This window comes from Hordeum vulgare, chromosome 6H, assembly GCF_904849725.1.
Source record: "Hordeum vulgare subsp. vulgare chromosome 6H, MorexV3_pseudomolecules_assembly, whole genome shotgun sequence".
Taxonomy (NCBI): domain Eukaryota; kingdom Viridiplantae; phylum Streptophyta; class Magnoliopsida; order Poales; family Poaceae; genus Hordeum; species Hordeum vulgare.
In genome coordinates this window covers 529,177,453-529,200,218 of record NC_058523.1, presented here as the reverse complement: position 1 = coordinate 529,200,218, position 22,766 = coordinate 529,177,453, and positions in this window count along the sequence as shown.

Below are 22,766 nucleotides of genomic sequence, written 5' to 3'. Positions count from 1 at the left end.
TCTAGGCGGCAAGCAACCCATCTACGAGACTCCTGGGGCCAACTTATGGGCTGCGCAAGCGGACATGGCAGAAATGCCAGGCTTGGAGGGCGAGGAGCGCGTCCTTCAGGAGAAGCGGGTCAAGGATCTCCTTGACGCTGCCAGCGAGCAGCAGACACGGCTTGACCTTGGTTAGGCACAGTCGGAGTCTCCGGGACCCAATCCCGGAGCACGCCACAACCCTAGCGGTCATCATGAAGCTGAGGGATCTTCCTTGCATCGCACTTCCGGTCGGGAGGGCGAGGGCAGCCACGACAGGCGTTCTCAGCGCCAGAGCGAGTCGACTTCGAGCCGACGTCGCACAGATGATTAGAGTGACTCAGTGTATGAGATTCCTCGTCTGGGGAGGGCCCACGCCACCGGCTCACACGACACCCTGCCGATCACGACTCAGATCGGCGCTCGTGTCCCACATGGCGACAATGACGCTCCCAAGCGCCTCAACGCCCTGGCGCAATCATCTCTCCTGGAAGAGGACGACCCCATCGGTCCGGCGTGCTTTGGCCCCCGGATCCGAGGGCAGCCGTTTCCCCGAGGCTTCACTCTCCCTCAGGACACCCCCAAGTACAATGACACTGCCAAGCCAGAAGACTGGCTGATCGACTACACCACAGCCATTGGCATCGCTCGGGGCAACAAGCGCGTAGCCGCCTAGTACGTGCCACTCATGCTGGCCGGCTCGGCTAGGACTTGGCTTAACAGCCTTGTGATGTCTACTATGCAACCTTCTCCTTGTAGACATTGTTGGGCCTTCAAGTGCAGAGGTTTGTAGGAGAGTAGCAGTTTTCCCTCAAGTGGGTGACCTAAGGTTTATCAATCCGCGGGAGGTGTAGGATGAAGATGGTCTCTCTCAAGCAACCCTGCAACCAAATAAAAAAGAGTCTCTTGTGTCCCCAACACACCCAATACAATGGTAAGTTGTATAGGTGCACTAGTTCGGCGAAGAGATGGTGAAAGAAGTGCAATATGGATGGTAGATATAGGTTTTTGTAATCTGAAATTACAAAAACAGCAAGGTAACTAGTAACAAAAGTGAGAACGAACGGTATTGCAATGTGTGGAAACAAGGCCTAGGGTTCAAACTTTCACTAGTGAAGTTCTCTCAACAATGATAACATAATTGGATCATATAACTAGCCCTCAACATGCAACAAAGGGTCACTCCAAAGTCACTAATAGCGGGGAACAAACAAAGAGATTATTGTCGGGTACGAAACCACCACAAATTTATTCTTTCTGATCGATCCATCATAGAGTTCATACTAGAATAACACCTTAAGATACATATCAACCAAGACCCTAATGTTACCTAGATACTCCATTGTCACCTCAAGTATTCGTGGGCATGATTATACGATATGCATCACACAATCTCAGAATCATCTATTCAACCAACACATAGAACTTCAAAGAGTGCCCCAAAGTTTCTACCAGAGAGTCAAAACGTGTGCCAACCCCTATGCATAGGTTCCCAATGTCACGAACCCGCAAGTTGATCACCAAAACATACATCGAGTACTCACATGAATCCACGTGTGCCAACCCATATGCATAGGTTCCCAATTGTCACAAACCCGCAAGTTGATCACAACAGATAGACACGTGCAAGACATACATAGAGTGTTCTCAAAGACTCAATCCGATAAGATAACTCCAAAGGGGAAACTCAATTCATTACAAGAGGGAGAGGGGGAAGAACATCATAAGATCCAACTATAGTAGCAAAGCCCATGGTACATCGAGATCAAGAAATCTCAAGAACACGAGAGAGAGAGATCAAACACATAGCTACTGGTACATACGCTCAGTCCCGAGGGAGAACTACTCCCTCCTCATCATGGAGATCGCCAGGATGATGAAGATGGCCATCGGAGATTGATCCCCCCTCCGACACGGTGCCGGAACGGGCTCTAGATTGGTTTTTGGTGGCTACAGAGGCTTGCGGCAGCAGAACTCCCGATCTAGGTTTCTTTCTGGGGTTTTCTGAATTTATAGGAATTTATGGCGGTGGAATTGCATCAGTTGGGCCCACGAGGAGGTCACAAGCCCGCACGGTGCGACCAGGGGGGGTAGGCCGTGCCCCATGGGCTTGTGACTCCCTCGTGGCTCTTCTAGCCTTCTTCCAAAGCTTCGGGGTCTCTTTTGGTCCAAAAAATCATCGTAAAGTTTCATTCCATTTGGACTCCGTCTGAAAAAGGGTCAAAAACATGGAAAAAACAGAAACTGGCACTTGGCACTGAGTTAATAGGTTAGTCCCAAAAAAGATATAAAATAGCATATTCATGCATATAAAACATCCAAAGTTGACAAGATAATAGCATGAAACCATCAAAAATTATAGATACGTTGGAGACATATCAAGCATCCCCAAGCTTAACTCCTGCTCGTCCTCGAGTAGGGAAGTGAAAAAGAATGAATTTTTGATGTGGAATGCTACCTAACATATTTGTACTTTGTAACTTCCTTCTTTTGACATGAATGTTCAGATCCGTAAGATTCGAAACAATAGTTTGCTATTGACTTGAAAACAATAATACTTCAAAAAAAACTAGCAAAGTAATCATGAACTTTCAAAATAACAAGGCCAAAGAAAGTTATCCCTACAAAATCATATAGTCTGGCTATGCTCCATCATCCCCACACAACTAATTTAAATCATGCACAACCCCGGAATTGGCCAAGTAATTGTTTTTGCACTCTTAATTTCTCAAACTTTTTATAACTATCACACAATACATGAGCGCGAGCCATGGATATAACACTATCGGTGGAATAGAGTGTGGTGGTGGTTGTGAGACAAAAAAGGAGGAGATGGTCACATTGACTCGGCGTATCAAAAGGCTATGGAGATGCCCATTAATACATATCAATGTGAATGAGTAGGGATTGCAATACAAGAGATGCACTAGAGCTATAAGTATGTGAAAGCTCAAAAGGAAAACTAGTGGGTGTGTGATGTTTGCTGTGTATCCCTTGCAATGGCGCCAGAAATAGTTGTGTCGACGGCACCAGGAATCCTTGAGCTACGGCTACGCCTTAAGGGACTTCCTAGGCAAGTATGCAAAGGATTTCCCCCGTGGCCTTGGAGCCTTGTGTTGGTGTTCCCTCGAAGCGGAAAGGGTGATGTAGCACAGCGACGGTAGGTATTTCCCTCAGTTTGAGAACCAAGGTATCAATCCGGCGGAATAGTATCTCAAGATCCTGCACAAACACAAAAGCTTGCACCCAACACTATGAAGGGGTTGTCAATCCCTTATAGATTGTTTGCCAAGTGAGAACTGAAAGCAACAAAGTAACAAAGCAAAGTAAAAGCGGAGATGTAAACGATGGATGTGAATAGACCCGGGGCCGTAGTGTTTACTAGTGGCTTCTCTCATGAAAGCAAGTAGACGGTGGGTGAAAAATTCCTGTCGAGCAATTGATAGAACTGGGCAGAGTCGTGACGATATCTATGCAATGATTATTTCTATAGGCATCACATCCGAAACAAGTAGACCAATACTTTCAGCATCTACTACTATTACTCCACACGTCGACCGCTATCCAGCATGCATCTAGTGTTTTAAGTCCATAAGAACAGAGTAACGCCTTAAGCAAGATGACATGATGTAGAGGGATAATCTCAAACCAATGATAAAAACCCCATCTTTTACCCTTGATGGCAACTACTTGATGTGTGCCTTGCTACCCCTACTATCACTGGGAAAGGTCACCACATGGCAGAACCCAAAACCAAGCACTTCTCCCATTGCATGAATCATAGATCTAGTTGGCCAAACAAAACCCAAGACTCGGAGAGACTTACAAGGATATCAAATCATGCATATAAGAAATCAACAAAGACTCAAATATATATCATAGATAATCTGATTAAAAGTCCACAATTCATCGGATCTCGACAAACACACTGCCAAAGAAGATTACATTGGATAGATCTCCATGAAGATCAAGGAGAACTTTGTATTGAAGATCCAAGAGAGAGAAGAAGCCATCTAGCTACTAACTACGGACCCGTAGGTCTGAAGTGAACTACTCACGAGTCATTGGAGGGGCGATGATGATGATGAACAAGCCCTCCAACTCCAAAGTCCCCTCCGGCAGGGTGCCGGGAAGGGTCTCCAGATGATATCTCGCGGAAACGGAAGCTTGCGGTGGCGGAAAAGTATTTTCGAGGCTCCCCTGATTTTTTGCGGAATATTTGGGAATTTATAGGCCAAAGACCTAGGTGAGGGGGCGGCTAGGGTGGCCTGAAGCTTGCCCACCGCCGCCTCCCCTAGTGGCGTGGTGGGAGCTTGTGGGCTCCGTGGAGCCCACCTGGCTTGGCCCAAAAGCCCCCTGGACTTCTTCCGTTCGGGAAAAAATCATTTCGGGGTTTTTCTTCCGTTTGGACTCCGTTCCAAAATCATATCTGAAAAGAGTCAAAAACACGGGAAAAACAGGAACTGGCACTTGGCACTGAATTAATAAGTTAGTCCCAAAAAGATATAAAAAGGTACATAAAACATACAAAGAAGGCAAGATAACAGCGTGAAATCATCAAAAATTATAGATACGTTTGAGACGTATCAAGCATCCCCAAGCTTAACTCCTGCTCGTCCTCGAGTAGGGAAGTGATAAGAATGAATTTTTGATGCTTTCATGCTACCTAGCATAGGTGTCCTTTGTAATTCCTCTTATGTGACGTGAATGTTCAGATCCATTAGATTCAAAACAATAGTTTGCTATTGACGTGGAAACAATAATAATTCAAGCAAACTAGCAAAGTAATCATGAACTTTCAAAATAACAAGGGCAAAGGAAAGTTATCCCTACAAAAGCATGTAGTCTGGCTATGCTCTATCATCATTGCACAACGAATTTAAATCATGCACAACCCCGGTATTGGCCAAGTAATTGTTTCACACCTTTACTTTCTCAAACATTTTCAACTCTCACGCAATACATGAGCGTGAGCCATGGTTATAGCACTATAGATGGTGTGGAATGTGGTGGAGGTTTCAAGACAAAAAGGAGAAGATAGTCACATTAACTAGGCATATCAATGAGCTGTGGAGATGCTCATCAATAGATATCAATGTGAATGAGTAGGGATTTCCATACAAATGATGCACTAGAGCTACAAGTATGTGAAAGCTCTTAAAGAAAACTAGTGGGTGTGCATCCAACTTGCTTGCTCACGAAGACCTAAGGCAATTTTGAGGAAACCTATCATTGGAATATACAAGCCAAGTTATATAATGAGAATTTCCCACTAGCTATATGGTGGTGACAAAACGAGAGACTCTCAATCATGAAGATCATGGTGCTCAATAAGCACAAGTGTGGAAAAAGTGGTAGCATTGTCCCTTCTCTCTTTTTCTCTCATTTTTTTATTTTTTTTATTTTGGTGGGCTCTTTGGCCTCCTTTTTTATGGGCTTCTTTGGCCTATTTTATTTCCTCACACGGGACAATGCTCCAATAATGATGATCATCACACTTTCAACTCAAAACTTAGAGCAACTATGACTCTGTATGGAATGCCTTCGGTAGTGTACCGTGGCAATGATCTAGCATGACATAGACATCAATGGAAACATCATGCTAGCTATCTTACGATCGTGCAAAGGCAATGTAGACGTGGTGGCACATATCATGGTGGTAGTTGCATGGCAATATATCTCGGAATGACTTTGAAAAAGCCATAGTAGGTAGGTATGGTGGCTGTTTTGAGGGAGGCTAATGGTGGGTTTTGTGCACCGGCGAAAGTTGAACGGCACTAAGAAGATAGTGATGGTGGAAGGTGAAAGTGCATCTAAACCATGGACTCAAAATTAGTCATGAAGAAATCATATACTTGTTGCAAAAGTTTTATTAGTAATCGAAACAAAGCATTCAACGCATACTCCTAGGGGAAGGGTTGGTAGGTATAAACCATCGCGCGATCCCTACCGCCACACAAAGGATGACAATCAATATACTAATCATGCTCAGATTTCATCACATAGCGGTTCACCATACGTGCATGCTACGGGAATCACTAACTTCAACACAAGTATTTCTAGATCCACAACACCTTACTAGCATGACTTCAATATTACCATAACCACAACTCAAAACTAATTGAGATGAATCAAACTTATCTAACTATTCAATGCACATGAAGGTGGAATTTTTTGTATCCCTTTGGATAACTACCCATTTTGAGACTACTTTAAAAGCATAGATCAACTACCAAGCCACGCACCGCTGCGCTCTAAAAGATATAAGTGAAGCACATAGAGCAAAAGTATCTACTCAAAAGATATAAGTGAAGCACATGTGAGCTGAATTGTCTACCAAAAGATATAAGTGAAGCTCGACAAAATCACGGTGTGTGCATGTCTCTCTCTCTAGGTGTGCAGCAAGGATGATTGTGACACAACAAAAAAAATAAAATACTCCTACAATACAAGACGCTCCAAGCAAAAAAACATAACATGTGGTGAATAAAAATATAGCGCCAAGTAACGTTACCGATGGATTGAAGACGAGAGAGGGGATGCCTTCCTGGGGCATCCCCAAGCTTAGGATTTTACGGCATCCTTGAATCTCTTGGGGTGCCTTGGGCATCCCCAAGCTTGAGCTCTTGCCACTCTTTATCTTTTTGTCCATAAGAACTTCACCCAAAACTTGAAAACTTCACAACACGAAACTTAAACAGAAACTCGTGATAACATTAGTACAAGAAAGCAAACCACCACTTCCTTAGGTACTGTAGCAAACTCAAATTATACTTGTGCTGATGTTGGGTTACTGTACTTTCAATCTTTCATGGCTAATACCCCCCGATACTATCCATAGTTTCATCAAAATAAGCAACCAACACAACAAAAACAGAATCTGTTAACAGCAGACCAGTCTGTAGCAATCTGTATGTTTTGTATACCTCTGGTACTTCAAAAATTCTGAAAAATTACGAAAGTCTGAAGAATTTGCATAGAAATCACCAGAAAGAAAAATGAACTCAAAAACTCTTACAGAAATAAAATGAAAATTCTTTTCGTGAGCAGAAATTGTCTATCTTTTCCAGCATGACCAAACGATCATCCTCAAGACTAATCATAACGGTTTTGCTTGGCACAAACGCAAAAAGAAACACAAAAAACACAATCATAACAGAATTATTAAAGTGTAGAAAACACAAAACAGAAATAAAAAAGATAGATTCGTTGGGTTGCCTCCCAACAAGCGCTTTTGTTTAACGCCCTTAGCTAGGCGAAAGTGATGGAATCACGTATAGTCAGCTTTGGTGCTCAAACCATAAGTAGCCCTCATCATAGATTCATAAGGCAATCTTATTTTCTTTCTAGGAAAGTGCTCCATGCCCTTCTTTAAGGGAAATTGAAATCTAATATTCCCTTCCTTCATATCGGTGATAGCACCAATAGTCCTTAGGAAAGGTCTACCAAGAATAATGGGACATGAAGGATTGCAATCTATGTCAAGTACAATGAAATCCACGAGTACATAGTTCTTTTTCGCAACAATAAGAACATCATCGATCCTCCCCATAGGCTTCTTGACGGTAGAATCCGCAAGATGCAAATTAAGAGAACACTCTTCAATCTCATGAAAACCAAGAATATCACATAAAGACTTTGGAATTGCGGAAACACTAGCACCCAAATCACACAAAGCATTGCACTCATAGTTTTTTATCTTGATTTTGATAGTAGGTTCCCACTCATCATGAAGTTTTCTAGGTATAGAGACTTCTAGTTCGAGCTTCTCTTCAACAGATTTCATCATAGCATCTACGATATGAGCGGTAAAGGCTTTGCTTTGGCTATAAGCATGTGGAGAGTTTGCAATGGATTACATCAAAGAAATGCATTCAAGCAAGGAGCAATTATCATAATTGAATTCCTTGAAATCCAAAGTGGCAGTTTCATTACTACCCAAAATTTTGACTTCTCCTACTCCACTCTCCACACCTTTATCATTAAGATAGGTGGACTCCGAATCATTGGGGCGTTTTTCAACCAAAGTGGATTCATATCCATCCCCTCCATAAGTAGGTTTGACACGCGAAAACAAATATTCAAGAGGAGACACACCAAGCACTTCAAGATCTTCGTGATTTGCATCACTAGAACGCACCCTTTTAAACCATTCATGTCTAGCGCGAATTTGGGCGGTTCTTTCTTTGCTCTCATTAATGGAGATACGCATAGCTTTCAAAGTTTCATCCAAGTTGATCTTGGGAGGAGCGCATCTAACTTTCAAAGCATCAATATCACAAGACATCCTATCAACGCTCTTAGCCAAATCGTCTATTTTGAGTAGTTTTTCCTCTATGGATGCATTGAAAATCTTTTGAGAGTTGATGAACTATTTGATATTACTCTCTAAATCAGAGGGTAATTTGTTGTGATTTCCATTAGTGTTGACGTAGGAATTGCCATAATTGTTAGAGGAGTTACTAGGAAAAGGCCTAGGAACATAGTTTCCTCTAAAAGCATTGTTGTTGCCAAAATTGTTCCTACCAACAAAATTCACGTCCAAACTAGCGTTGCTACTCTCAATCAAAGAAGATAGTGGCATGTCATTATGATCTACGGTAGCGTTTCTACTAGCAACAAATTCATCAATTCATCCATCTTAGCACTAAGCGAGTTAATCTCTTCTATAGCGTGCACCTTTTTGCTAGCAGGCGACCTTTCAGTGTGCCACTGAGAGTAGTTGGTCATGATATTGTCTAGGGGTTTTGTAGCGTCTCCTAACGTGATTTCCATGAACGTTCCACCTGAGGCGGAGTCCAAGATATTGCGAGAAGCGAAATTCAAGCGAGCGTAAAAGATTTGTATAATCATCCACAAACTCAAGCCATGAGCAGGACAATTTCTAATCATAAGCTTCATCCTCTCCCAAGATTGTGCAACGTATTCATGATCAAGTTGCTTGAAATTCATGATATCGTTACGTAAGGAGATGATCTTAGCCGGCGGAAAATACTTGGATATGTAAGCATCTTTGCACCTATCCCAAGAATCAATACTATTTTTAGGCAAAGAAGAAAACCAAGTTTTTGCACGATCTCGCAACGAGAAAGGAAAAAGTTTCAAATTAATAACGTCATTAGCCACATCTCTTTTCTTTTGCATATCACAAAGCTCAATGAAGGTATTGAGATGGGATGCGACATCTTCACTAGGAAGGCCAGAGAATTGCTCTTTCATAACAAGATTCAGCAAAGCTGCGTTGATTTCATACGATTCCGCACTAGTGGCGGGAGCAATCAGAGTACTAATAAAATCATTATTATTAGTGCTCGATAAGTCACAAAGTTTGGTGTTTTCAGACATGATGTCTTCAACAAACAAACAAGCACACAAGCAAGCAAGAAACCGGCAAAGAAAACGGCAAGGGAAAAAGAAAACGGTGAAGGAGAAAGGCGAATGAAAACGGCAAATGTGAAGTGGGGGAGAGGAAAACGAGAGGCAACTGGCAACAAAAGTAAATGCAAGAGAAGAGTTTGTGAGACCTACTTGGATAGATCTTGATTTCTCCTCCCCGGCAACGGCGCCAGAAATACTTTTTGATGTTTGTTGTGTATCCCTTGCAACGGCGCCAGAAATAGTTGTGTCGACGGCACCAGGAATCCTTCAGCTACGGCTACGCCTTAAGGGACTTCCTAGGCAAGTATGCAAAGGATTTCCCCCGTGGCCTTGGAGCCTTGCGTTGGTGTTCCCTCTAAGCGGAAAGGGTGATGTAGCACAGCGACGGTAAGTATTTCCCTCAGTTTGAGAACCAAGGTATCAATCCGGCGAAAGAGTATCTCAAGATCCTGCACAAACACAAAAGCTTGCACCCAACGCTATGAAGGGTTTGTCGATCCCTTATCGATTGTTTGCCAAGTGAGAACTGAAAGCAACAGCAAAGTAAAAGCGGAGATGTAAACGATGGATGTGAATAGACCCGGGGGCCGTAGTGTTTACTAGTGGCTTCTCTCAAGAAAGCTAGTAGACGGTGGGTGAACAAATTACTGTCGAGCAATTGATAGAACTGTGTAGAGTCATGACGATATCTATGCAATGATTATTTCTATAGGCATCACGTCCGAAACAAGTAGACCGATACTTTCAGCATCTACTACTATTACTCCACACGTTGACCGCTATCCAGCATGCATCTAGTGTATTAAGTGTTGGGGAACGTCGCATGGGAAACAAAAATTTCCTACGCGCATGAAGACCTATCATGGTGATGTCCATCTACGAGAGGGGATGTGTGATCTACGTACCCTTGTAGACCATACAGCAGAAGCGTTAGTGAACGCGGTTGATGTAGTGGAATGTCCTCACGTCCCTCGATCCGCCCCGCGAACCGTCCTGCGATCAGTCCCACGATCTAGTGCCGAACGGACGACACCTCCGCGTTCAGCACACGTACAGCTCGACGATGATCTCGGCCTTCTTGATCCAGCAAGAGTGACGGAGAGGTAGAAGAGTTCTCCGGCAGCGTGACGGCGCTCCGGAGGTTGGTGGTGATCTTATCTCAGCAGGGCTCCGCCCGAGCTCCGCAGAAACGCGATCTAGAGGTAAAACCGTGGAGATATGTGGTCGGGCTGCCGTGGCAAAGTTGTGTCAAATCAGCCCTAAAACCTCCGTATATATAGGGGGAAGAGGGGGAGCCTTGCCTTGGGGTCCAAGGACCCCTAAGGGCTTCGGCCGAGCCAAGGGGGGCAACCCTCCCCTTCCAAACCGAGTCCAACTAGGTTTGGAAGGAGGAGTCCTTCCCCCTTTTCCCACCTCCTCATTTTTTCCCTTTTCTCTTTGATTTTTCTTCCTATGGCGCATAGGGCTCTTTTGGGCTGTCCCACCAGCCCACTAAGGGCTGGTGCGCCACCCCCAATGCCTATGGGCTTCCCCGGGGTGGGTTGCCCCCCCGGTGAACTCCCGGAACCCATTCGTCATTCCCGGTACATTCCCGGTAACTCCGAAAACCTTCCGGTAATCAAATGAGGTCATCCTATATATCAATCTTCGTTTCCGGACCATTCCGGAAACCCTCGTGACGTCCATGATCTCATCCCGGACTCCGAACAACATTCGGTAACCAACCACATAACTCAAATACGCATAAAACAACGTCGAACCTTAAGTGTGCAGACCCTGCGGGTTCGAGAACTATGTAGACATGACCCGAGAGACTCCTCGGTCAATATCCAATAGCGGGACCTGGATGCCCATATTGGATCCTACATATTCTACGAAGATCTTATCGTTTGAACCTCAGTGCCAAGGATTCATATAATCCCGTATGTCATTCCCTCTGTCCTTCGGTATGTTACTTGCCCAAGATTCGATCGTCAGTATCCGCATACCTATTTCAATCTCGTTTACCGACAAGTTTCTTTACTCGTTCCGTAATACAAGATCCCGCAACTTACACTAAGTCACATTGCTTGCAAGGCTTGTGTGTGATGTTGTATTACCGAGTGGGCCCCGAGATACCTCTCCGTCACACGGAGTGACAAATCCCAGTCTCGATCCATACTAACTCAACGAACACCTTCGGAGATACCTGTAGAGCATCTTCATAGTCACCCAGTTACGTTGTGACGTTTGATACACACAAAGTACTCCTCCAGTGTTAGTGAGTTATATGATCTCATGGTCATAGGAACAAATACTTGACACGCAGAAAACAATAGCAACAAAATGACACGATCAACATGCTACGTCTATTAGTTTGGGTCTAGTCCATCACGTGATTCTCCTAATGACGTGATCCAGTTATCAAGCAACAACACCTTGTTCATAATCAGAAGACACTAACTATCTTTGATCAACTGGCTAGCCAACTAGAGGCTTGCTAGGGACAGTGTTTTGTCTATGTATCCACACATGTATATAAGTCTTCATTCAATACAATTATAGCATGGATAATAAACGATTATCTTGATACAGGAATTATAATAATAACTATATTTATTATTGCCTCTAGGGCATAATTCCAACAGTCTCCCACTTGCACTAGAGTCAATAATCTAGCCCTCACATCATCATGCGAATTACATTGTAATAAATCTAACACCCATACAGTTCTGGTGTTGATCATGCTTTGCCCATGGAAGAGGTTTAGTCAGCGGGTCTGCTACATTCAGATCCGTGTGCACTTTGCATATATTCACGTCCTCCCCTTCGACGTAGTCGCGGATGAGGTTGAAGCGTCGTTTGATGTGTCTAGACTTCTTGTGAAACCGTGGTTCCTTTGCTAGGGCAATGGCACCCGTGTTGTCACAGAACAAGGTTATTGGATTCAGTGCGCTTGGCACCACTCCAAGATCCGTCATGAACTGCTTCATCCAGACACCCTCCTTAGCCGCCTCCGAGGCAGCCATGTACTCCGCTTCACATGTAGAATCTGCTACGACGCTCTGCTTGGAACTGCACCAGCTTACCGCACCCCCATTAAGAATAAATACGTATCCGGTTTGCGACTTAGAGTCGTCCGGATCTGTGTCAAAGCTTGCATCGACGTAACCTTTTACGGCGTGGTCTTTGTCACCTCCATACACGAGAAACATCTCCTTAGTCCTTTTCAGGTACTTCAGGATATTCTTGACAGCCGTCCAGTGATCCACTCCTGGATTACTCTGGAACCTACCTGCCATACTTATGGCCAGGCTAACGTCCGGTCTAGTGCACAACATTGAATACATGATAGAACCTATGGCTGAAGCATAGGGGATGAAGCGCATATGCTCTCTATCCTCATCAGTTGCTGGGCATTGAGTCTTACTCAACCCCGTACCTTCTAAAACTGGCAAGAACCCTTTCTTGGACTGTTCCATTTTGAACCTCTTCAAAACTTTATCAAGGTATGTGCTTTGTGAAAGTCCTATCAGGCGTTTTGATCTATCCCTGTAGATCTTAATGCCTAGAATGTAAGCAGCTTCTCCTAGGTCCTTCATAGAGAAACTTTTATTCAAGTAATCCTTTATGCTCTCCAAAAACTCTACGTTGTTTCCAATCAGCAATATGTCATCCACATATAATATTAGAAACGCCACAGAGCTCCCACTCACTTTCTTGTAAATACAAGATTCTCCAACCACTTGTATAAACCCAAATGCTTTGATCACCTCATCAAAGCGCTTGTTCCAACTTCGAGATGCTTGCACCAGTCCATAAATGGATCGCTGGAGCTTGCACACCTTGTTAGCATTCTTAGGATCGACAAAACCTTTGGGTTGCATCATATACAATTCTTCCTTAAGGAAACCGTTAAGGAACGCCGTTTTGACATCCATCTGCCAGATTTCATAATCGAAAAATGCAGCTATTGCTAACATGATTCTGATGGACTTAAGCATCGCTACGGGTGATAATGTCTCATCATAGTCAACTCCTTGAACTTGTGAAAACCCTTTGCCACAAGTCGAGCTTTATAAACGGTCACATTGCCGTCAGCGTCCGTCTTCTTCTTAAAGATCCATTTGTTCTGAATAGCCTTGCGGCCCTCAGGTAGTACTTCCAAAGTCCACACTTTGTTCTCATACATGGATCCTATCTTGGACTTCATGGCTTCTAGCCATTTGTTGGAATCTGGGCCCACCATTGCTTCTTCATAATTTGCAGGTTCATTGTTGTCTAACAACATGATCGACAAGACGGGATTACCGTACCACTCTGGAGCAGCACGTGGTCTCGTCGACCTGCGTGGTTCGACAGAAACTTGAACCGGAGTTTCATGATCATCATCATTAACTTCCTCCTCAACCGGCGTCGCAATGACAGAGGTTTCCCCTTGCCCTGCGCCACCATCTAGAGGGATGAGAGGTTCGACAACCTCATCAAGTTCTATCTTCCTCCCACTCGATTCTCTCGAGAGAAACTCCTTCTCGAGAAAGCTCCGTTTTTAGCAACAAACACTTTGCCCTCGGATTTGAGATAGAAGGTGTACCCAACTGTCTCTTTTGGGTAACCTATGAAGATGCACTTTTCCGCTTTAGGTTCCAGCTTTTCAGGCTGAAGCTTTTTGACATAAGCATCACATCCCCAAACCTTAAGAAACGACAACTTTGGCCTTTTGCCATACCACAGTTCGTATGGTGTCGTCTCAACGGATTTTGATGGTGCCCTATTTAAAGTGAATGCAGTTGTTTCTAATACATAACCCCAAAATGATAATGGCAAATCGGTAAGAGACATCATAGATCGCACCATCTCTAATAAAGTACGATTACGATGTTCGGACACACCATTACGCTGTGGTGTTCCAGGCGGTGTTAACTGTGAAACAATTCCACATTGTCTTAAGTGAGCACCAAACTCGAAACTCAGATATTCACGCCCACGATCAGACCGTAGGACCTTGATCTTCTTGTTACGATGATTTTCAACTTCACTCTGAAATTGCTTGAACTTTTCAAATGTTTCAGACTTGTGCTTCATTAAGTAGACATAACCATATCTACTCAAATCGTCAGTGAAGGTGAGAAAATAACGATATCCGCCGCGTGCCTCTACGCTCATCGGACCACACACATCGGTATGTATGATTTCCAACAAGTCACTTGCATGCTCCATTGTTCCGGAGAACGGAGTTTTAGTCATCTTGCCCATGAGGCATGGTTCGCACGTGTCAAGTGAATCAAAGTCAAGTGACTCCAAAAGTCCATCGGCATGGAGTTTCTTCATGCGCTTTACACCAATATGACCTAAGCGGCAGTGCCACAAAAATATGGCGCTATCATTGTTAACTCTAACTCTTTTGGTCTCAGTGTTATGTATGTGTGTATCACTATCAAGATTCAATATGAACAATCCTCTCACATTGGGTGCATGACCATAAAAGATGTTACTCATAGAAATAGAACAACCATTATTCTCTGACTTAAAAGAGTAACCGTCTCACAATAAACAAGATCCAGATATAATGTTCATGCTCAACGCAGGCACTAAATAACAATGATTCAAGTTCATAACTAATCCTGATGGTAACTGAAGTGAAACTGTGCTGACGGCGATTGCATCAACCTTGGAACCATTTCCTACGCGCATCGTCACTTCATCTTTCGCCAGCCTTCGTGTATTCCGCAATTCCTGTTTCGAGTTGCAAATATGAGCAACAAAACCGGTATCGAATACCCAGGCACTACTACGAGAGCCGGTTAAGTACACATCAATAACATGTATATCAAATATACTTGATTTTTCTTTGGCCGCCTTCTTATCAGCTAGATACTTGGGGCAATTGCGCTTCCAGTGACCCATACCCTTGCAATAGTAACACTCTGTTTCAGGCTTAGGTCCAGCTTTGGGTTTCTTCGTCGGATTGGCAACAGGCTTGCCGCTCTTCTTTGAATTACCTTCTTGCCTTTGCCGTTTCTCTTGAAACTAGTGGTCTTATTCACCATCAACACTTGATGCTCTTTACGGAGTTCAGACTCTGCGACTTTCAGCATCGCAAACAACTCGCCAGGAGACTTGTTCATCCCTTGCATGTTGTAGTTCAACACAAAGCCTTTATAGCTTGGCGGCAGTGACTGAAGGATTCTGTCAGTGATAGCTTCTTGCGGGAGTTCAATCCCCAGCTCAGCTAGACGGTTTGAGTACCCAGACATTTTGAGCACATGTTCACTGACAGACGAGTTTTCCTCCATCTTGCAAGCATAGAATTTATCGAAGGTCTCATACCTCTCGATCCGGGCATTCTTCTGAAAGATAAACTTCAACTCCTGGAACATCTCAAATGCTCCATGACGCTCAAAGCGACGTTGAAGTCCCGGTTCTAAGCCATACAAGACTGCACATTGAACTACTGAGTAGTCCTCCTTACGTGCTAACCAAGCGTTCTTAACATCCTGATCAGCCGTAGCGGGTGGTTCATCTCCTAGCGCAGCATTAAGGACATAATCCTTCTTCCCAGCTTGTAAGATTAGCTTAAGATTACGATCCCAGTCTACAAAGTTGCTTCCATCATCTTTCAACTTAGCTTTCTCTAGGAACGTATTAAAATTCAGGGTGACTGTCGCGTGAGCCATGATCTACAACACAAATATATTCAAAGTGGACTTAGACTATGTTCAAGATAATTAGAGTTTAACTTAATCAAATTATTTGCTAAACTCCCACTCAAAAAGTACATCTCTCTAGTCATTTGAGTGGTTCATGATCCACTTACACTAACTCAAGTCCGATCATCACGTGAGTTGAGTATAGTTTCAGTGGTAAGCATCCCCATGCTAATCATATCATCTATATGATTCATGATCGACCTTTCGGTCTCATGTGTTCCGAGGCCATGTCTGCACATGCTAGGCTCGTCAAGCTTAACCCGAGTGTTCCGCGTGTGCAACTGTTTTGCACCCGTTGTATGTGAACGTTGAGTCTATCACACCCGATCATCACGTGGTGTCTCGAAACGACGAACTGTAGCAACGGTGCACAGTCGGGGAGAACACAATTTTGTCTTGAAATTTTAGTGAGAGATCACCTCATAATGCTACCGTCGTTCTAAGCAAAATAAGGTGCATAAAAGGATTAACATCACATGCAATTCATAAGTGACATGATATGGCCATCATCACGTGCTCCTTGATCTCCATCACCAAAGCACCGGCACGATCTTCTTGTCACCGGCGCCACACCATGATCTCCATCAACGTGTCGCCATCGGGGTTGTCGTGCTACTCATGCTATTACTACTAAAGCTACATCCTAGCAAAATAGTAAACGCATCTGCAAGCACAAACGTTAGTATAAAGACAACCCTATGGCTCCTGCCGGTTGCCGTACCATCGACGTGCAAGTCGATATAATCTATTACAACATGATCATCTCATACATCCAATATATCACATCACATCGTTGGCCATATCACATCACAAGCATACCCTGCAAAAACAAGTTAGACGTCCTCTAATTTTGTTGTTGCATGTTTTACGTGGTGACCATGAGTATCTAGTAGGATCGCATCTTACTTACGCAAACACCACAACGGAGATATATGAGTTGCTATTTAACCTCATCCAAGGACCTCCTCGGTCAATTCCGATTCAACTAAAGTTGGAGAAACTGACACCCGCCAGTCATCTTTGAGCAACGGAGTTACTCCTAGCGATGAAACCAGTCTCTCATAAGCGTACGAGTAATGTCGGTCCGAGCCGCTTCGATCCAACAATACCGCAGAATCAAGAAAAGACTAAGGGGGGCAGCAAAACGCACATCACCGCCCACAAAAACTTTTGTGTTCTACTCGAGAAGACATCTACGCATGAACCTAGCTCATGATGCCACTGTTGGGGAACGTCGCATGGGAAACAAAATTTTTCCTACGCGCACGAAGACCTATCATGGTGATGTCCATCTACGAGAGGGGATGTGTGATCTACGTACCCTTGTAGACCGTACAGCAGAAGCGTTAGTGAACGCGGTTGATGTAGTGGAACGTCCTCACGTCCCTCGATCCGCCCCGCGAACCGTCCCGCGATCAGTCCCACGATCTAGTGCCGAACGGACGGCACCTCCGCGTTCAGCACACGTACAACTCGACGATGATCTCGGCCTTCTTGATCCAGCAAGAGAGACGGAGAGGTAGAAGAGTCCTCCGGCAGCGTGATGGCGCTCCGGAGGTTGGTGGTGATCTTATCTCAGCAGGGCTCTGCCCGAGCTCCGCAGAAACGCGATCTAGAGGTAAAACCGTGGAGATATGTGGTCGGGCTGCCGTGGCAAAGTTGTGTCAAATCAGCCCTAAAACCTCCGTATATATAGGGGGAAGAGGGGGAGCCTTGCCTTCGGGTCCAAGGACCCCTAAGGGCTTCGGCCGAGCCAAGGGGGGCAACCCTCCCCTTCCAAACCGAGTCCAACTAGGTTTGGAAGGAGGAGTCCTTCCCCCTTTTCCCACCTCCTCTTTTTTTTCCTTTTCTCTTTGATTTTTCTTCCTATCGCGCATAGGGCTCTTTTGGGCTGTCCCACCAGCCCACTAAGGGCTGGTGCGCCACCCCCAATGCCTATGGGCTTCCCCGGGGTGGGTTGCCCCCCCGGTGAACTCCCGGAACCCATTCGTCATTCCCGGTACATTCCCGGTAACTCCGAAAACCTTCCGGTAATCAAATGAGGTCATCCTATATATCAATCTTCGTTTCCGGACCATTCTGGAAACACTCGTGACGTCCGTGATCTCATCCCGGACTCCGAACAACATTCGGTAACCAACCATATAACTCAAATACGCATAAAACAACGTCGAACCTTAAGTGTGCAGATCCTGCGGGTTCGAGAACTATGTAGACATGACCCGAGAGACTCCTCGGTCAATATCCAATAGCGGGACCTGGATGCCCATATTGGATCCTACATATTCTACGAAGATCTTATCGTTTGAACCTCAGTGCCAAGGATTCATATAATCCTGTATGTCATTCCCTTTGTCCTTCGGTATGTTACTTGCCCAAGATTCGATCGTCAGTATCCGCATACCTATTTCAATCTCGTTTACCGGCAAGTCTCTTTACTTGTTCTGTAATACAAGATCCCGCAACTTACACTAAGTCACATTGCTTGCAAGGCTTGTGTGTGATGTTGTATTACTGAGTGGGCCCCGAGATACCTCTCCGTCACAAGGAGTGACAAATCCCAGTCTCGATCCATACTAAATCAACGAACACCTTCGGAGATACCTGTAGAGCATCTTTATAGTCACCTAGTTACGTTGCGACGTTTGATACACACAAAGTATTCCTCCGGTGTTAGTGAGTTATATGATCTCATGGTCATAGGAAGAAATACTTGACACGCAGAAAATAGTAGCAACAAAATGACACGATCAACATGCTACGTCTATTAGTTTGGGTCTAGTCCATCACGTGATTCTCCTAATGACGTGATTCAGTTATCAAGCAACAACACCTTGTTCATAATCAGAAGACACTGACTATCTTTGATCAACTGGCTAGCCAACTAGAGGCTTGCTAGGGACAATGTTTTGTCTATGTATCCACACATGTATATAAGTCTTCATTCAATACAATTATAGCATGGATAATAAACGATTATCTTGATACAGGAATTATAATAATAACTATATTTATTATTGCCTCTAGGGCATAATTCCAACATTAAGTCCATAAGAACAGAGTAACGCCTTAAGCAAGATGACATGATGTAGAGGGATAATCTCAAACCAATGATAAAAACCCCATATTTTTACCCTTGATGGCAACTACTTGATGTGTGCCTTGCTGCCCCTACTGTCACTGGGAAAGGTCACCACATGGCAGAACCCAAAACCAAGCACTTCTCCCATTGCAAGAATCATAGATCTAGTTGGCCAAACAAAACCCAAGACTCGGAGAGACTTACAATGATAACAAATCATGCATATAAGAAATCAACAAAGACTCAAATATATATCATAGATAATCTGATCACAAGTCCACAATTCATTGGATCTTGACAAACACACGACCAAAGAAGATTACATCAGATAGATCTCCATGAAGATCATGGAGAACTTTGTATTGAAGATCCAAGAGAGAGAACAAGCCATCTAGCTACTAACTACGGACCCGTAGGTCTGAAGTGAACTACTCACGAGTCATTGGAGGGGCGATGATGATGATGAAGAAGCCCTCCAACTCCAAAGTCCCCTCGGGCAGGGTTCCGGGAAGGGTCTCCAGATGAGATCTCGCGGAAACAGAAGCTTGCGACGGCGGAAAAGTATTTTCGAGGCTCCCCTGATTTTTTGCGGAATATTTGGGAATTTATAGGCCAAAGACCTAGGTCAGGGGGCGGCCAGGGTGGCCAAAATCTTGCCCACCCCCGCCTCCCCCCTGGTGGCGTGGTGGGAGCTTGTGGGCTCCCTGGAGCCCACCTGGCTTGGCCCAAAAGCCCCCTGTACTTCTTCCGTTCGGGAAAAAATCATTTTGGGGTTTTTCTTCTGTTTGGACTCCGTTCCAAAATTAGATCTGAAAAGAGTCAAAAACACGGAAAAAACAGGAACTGGCACTTGGCACTGAATTAATAAGTTAGTCCCAAAAAGATATAACAACGTACATAAAACATACAAAGAAGGCAAGATAACAACGTGAAACCATCAAAAATTATAGATACGTTTGAGACGTATCAGTGTGCATCCAACTTGCTTGCTCACGAAGACCTAGGGCAATTTTGAGGAAGCCCATCATTGGAATATACAAGCCAAGTTATATAATGAAGATTCCCACTAGCATATGGTAGTGACAAAGCAAGAAGCTCTGAATCATGAAGAACATGGTGCTAACATGAATCACAAGTGTGGAAAAAGATAGTAGCATTGTCCCTTCTCTCTTTTTCTCTCTTTTTTCATTTGGGATCTTAGGCCTCTTTTTTTTATCCCTTTTTTTTGGGCTCTTTGGCCTCTTTTTTTTCCTCACATGGGACAATGCTATAATAATGATGGTCATCACACTTTTTATTTACTCAAAGCTTAGAACAAGGATGACTCCATAGGAAACGCCTCGCACAATGATCTAGCGTAGCAATGACATCAAAAAACAGACAAGCCATGAAAACATCATGCTAGCTATCTTACGATCATGCAAAGCAATATGACAATGATGGCACAAGTCATGAGATGGAATGGTGAAGGTTGCATGGCAATATATCTCGGAATGGCTAGGAAAATGCCATGATAGGTAGGTATGGTGGCTGTTTTGAGGGAGGCATATGGTGGTTTTGTGCACCGGCGAGAGTTGCGCGGTACTAGAGAAGCTAGCAATGGTGGCAGGGTGAAAGTGCGTATAATCCATGGACTCACATTAGTCATAAAGAAATCACATACTTTTTGCAAAAGTTTTTATTAGTAACCGAAACAAAGTGCTAAACGCATACTCCAAGGGGAAGGGTTGGTAGGTGTTAACCATCGCGCGATCCCGACCTCAACACAAAGGATGACAATCAATAGATCAATTATGCTCCGACTTCCTAACATAGCGGTTCACCATACGTGCATGCTACGGGAATCACCAACTTCAACACAAGTATTTCTAGATTCACAACACCCTACTAACATAACTCTTAATATTACCGAATCCACGTCTCAAAACTAATTGAGAGGAATCAAAACTTCTCTTTCTATTCAATGCACATGAAGATGTAGGTTTTTGTATCCTCTTTGGGTACCTATCACATTTGGGACTACTTCCATAGCATAAGCCAACTACCAAATCACGCACCGCCGTGCTCTAAAGATATAAGTGAAGCACAAGAGCAAAAGTATCTAGCTCAAAAGATATAAGTGAAGCACAAGAGCAACAATATCTAGCTGAAAAGATATAAGTGAAGCACAATGAGCATTCTAGCAAAATCACGATGAGTGCATGTCTCTCTCTCAAAAAGGTGTGCAGCAAGGATTATGGTGACACAACAAAAAGAAAAGACTCCTAAGATACAAGACGCTCCAAGCAAAACACATATCATGTGGTGAATAAAAATATAGCTCCAAGTAATGTTACCGATGGATTGAAGACGAAAGAGGGGATGCCTTCCCGGGGCATCCCAAAGCTTAGGCTTTTTGGTGTCCTTGAATTTGGCTTGGGATGCCTTGGGCATCCCCAAGCTTGAGCTCTTTCCACTCCTTATCTCTTTGTCCATGAGAACATCACCCAGAACTTGAAAACTTCACAACACAAAACTTAAACAGAAACTTGTGATAACATTAGTACAAGAAAACAAACTACCACTTCTTTTGGTACTGTACCAAACTTGAATTCTATATATATTGATGACGGGATACTGTATTGTGACAGCCCGATGCCGACGTTCCAGAAGATTCCCCTTTCTTTCCGTTTTCTTCGTGTGGGTATTTTCATTTGTCGCATCATCATCGCATCATTCGCATCATCTGCATTGCATCGGCATCTCCGTTGCCGCCAGTTTTCAAAAGTTGCATCCGTTGTTAGTTGCCGGTTCTCGTCATTGCTCGTTCTGAGTCCGTTCACACGCACGCGCCCGCGACATTGTCGAAACCTTGTTTTAAAGTATGCGTAAAACTTTCTCCGATTGAGATGGAACTTGGCGTGTGGTATTAATTTAGTGTAGGTAGGCCGTCCGTCAAATTTCATCGCGATCGGAGCTCGTTTGTTACCCGTGCCGTTTATTATATAGCGGCACTATAGCCGGTCAATTGTCGGACGTTTCGGTATTTTAAACTATGTCACCGGGTTGCTTGTTTTCCCTCTCATCTCCGCCTAGCCCCTCTGCACAGTGCACCGACCCTGCGCGTAGCCTAGCCCGAAAACTTCCCACGACCCGAACCAGGCGGTCGTGACCGCTGGATCCGGATCAACCCCGTTCTACCGCAAACAATCACCGGTTTGTCAACTGAACTCCCTAACCTAGCAATTTCCGACCATTCAATTTAATCGGAAGGTCCAGATGCCCTTTTAGACTAAACCGTTAGCTATATAGTCCATCATAGACCAATTCATACCAAACCCTAGATCCTAGACTCTTGTCCCATCGCTCGCCACCACTCCTCGCTTTCCCCATCGGGCCAATCATAGCCACTCGCCCCGACCCGCAGCCTTCCCCCGCAAGCGTCGCGCAGCAGCAGCCAGCGCCGCCTAGCAACAGCAGCCCCGAGCCCGAGCTGACACTCCCGATCTGGATCGGAGGGAGCGAGCTCCCGAGGCAAACCTAGCCGGCAGCCACAAGCATCGGACCAGGCCTCCCCTTGGCTTCTCTTCCTCTATATTTCCCATCTCTCCCTTGGGTCT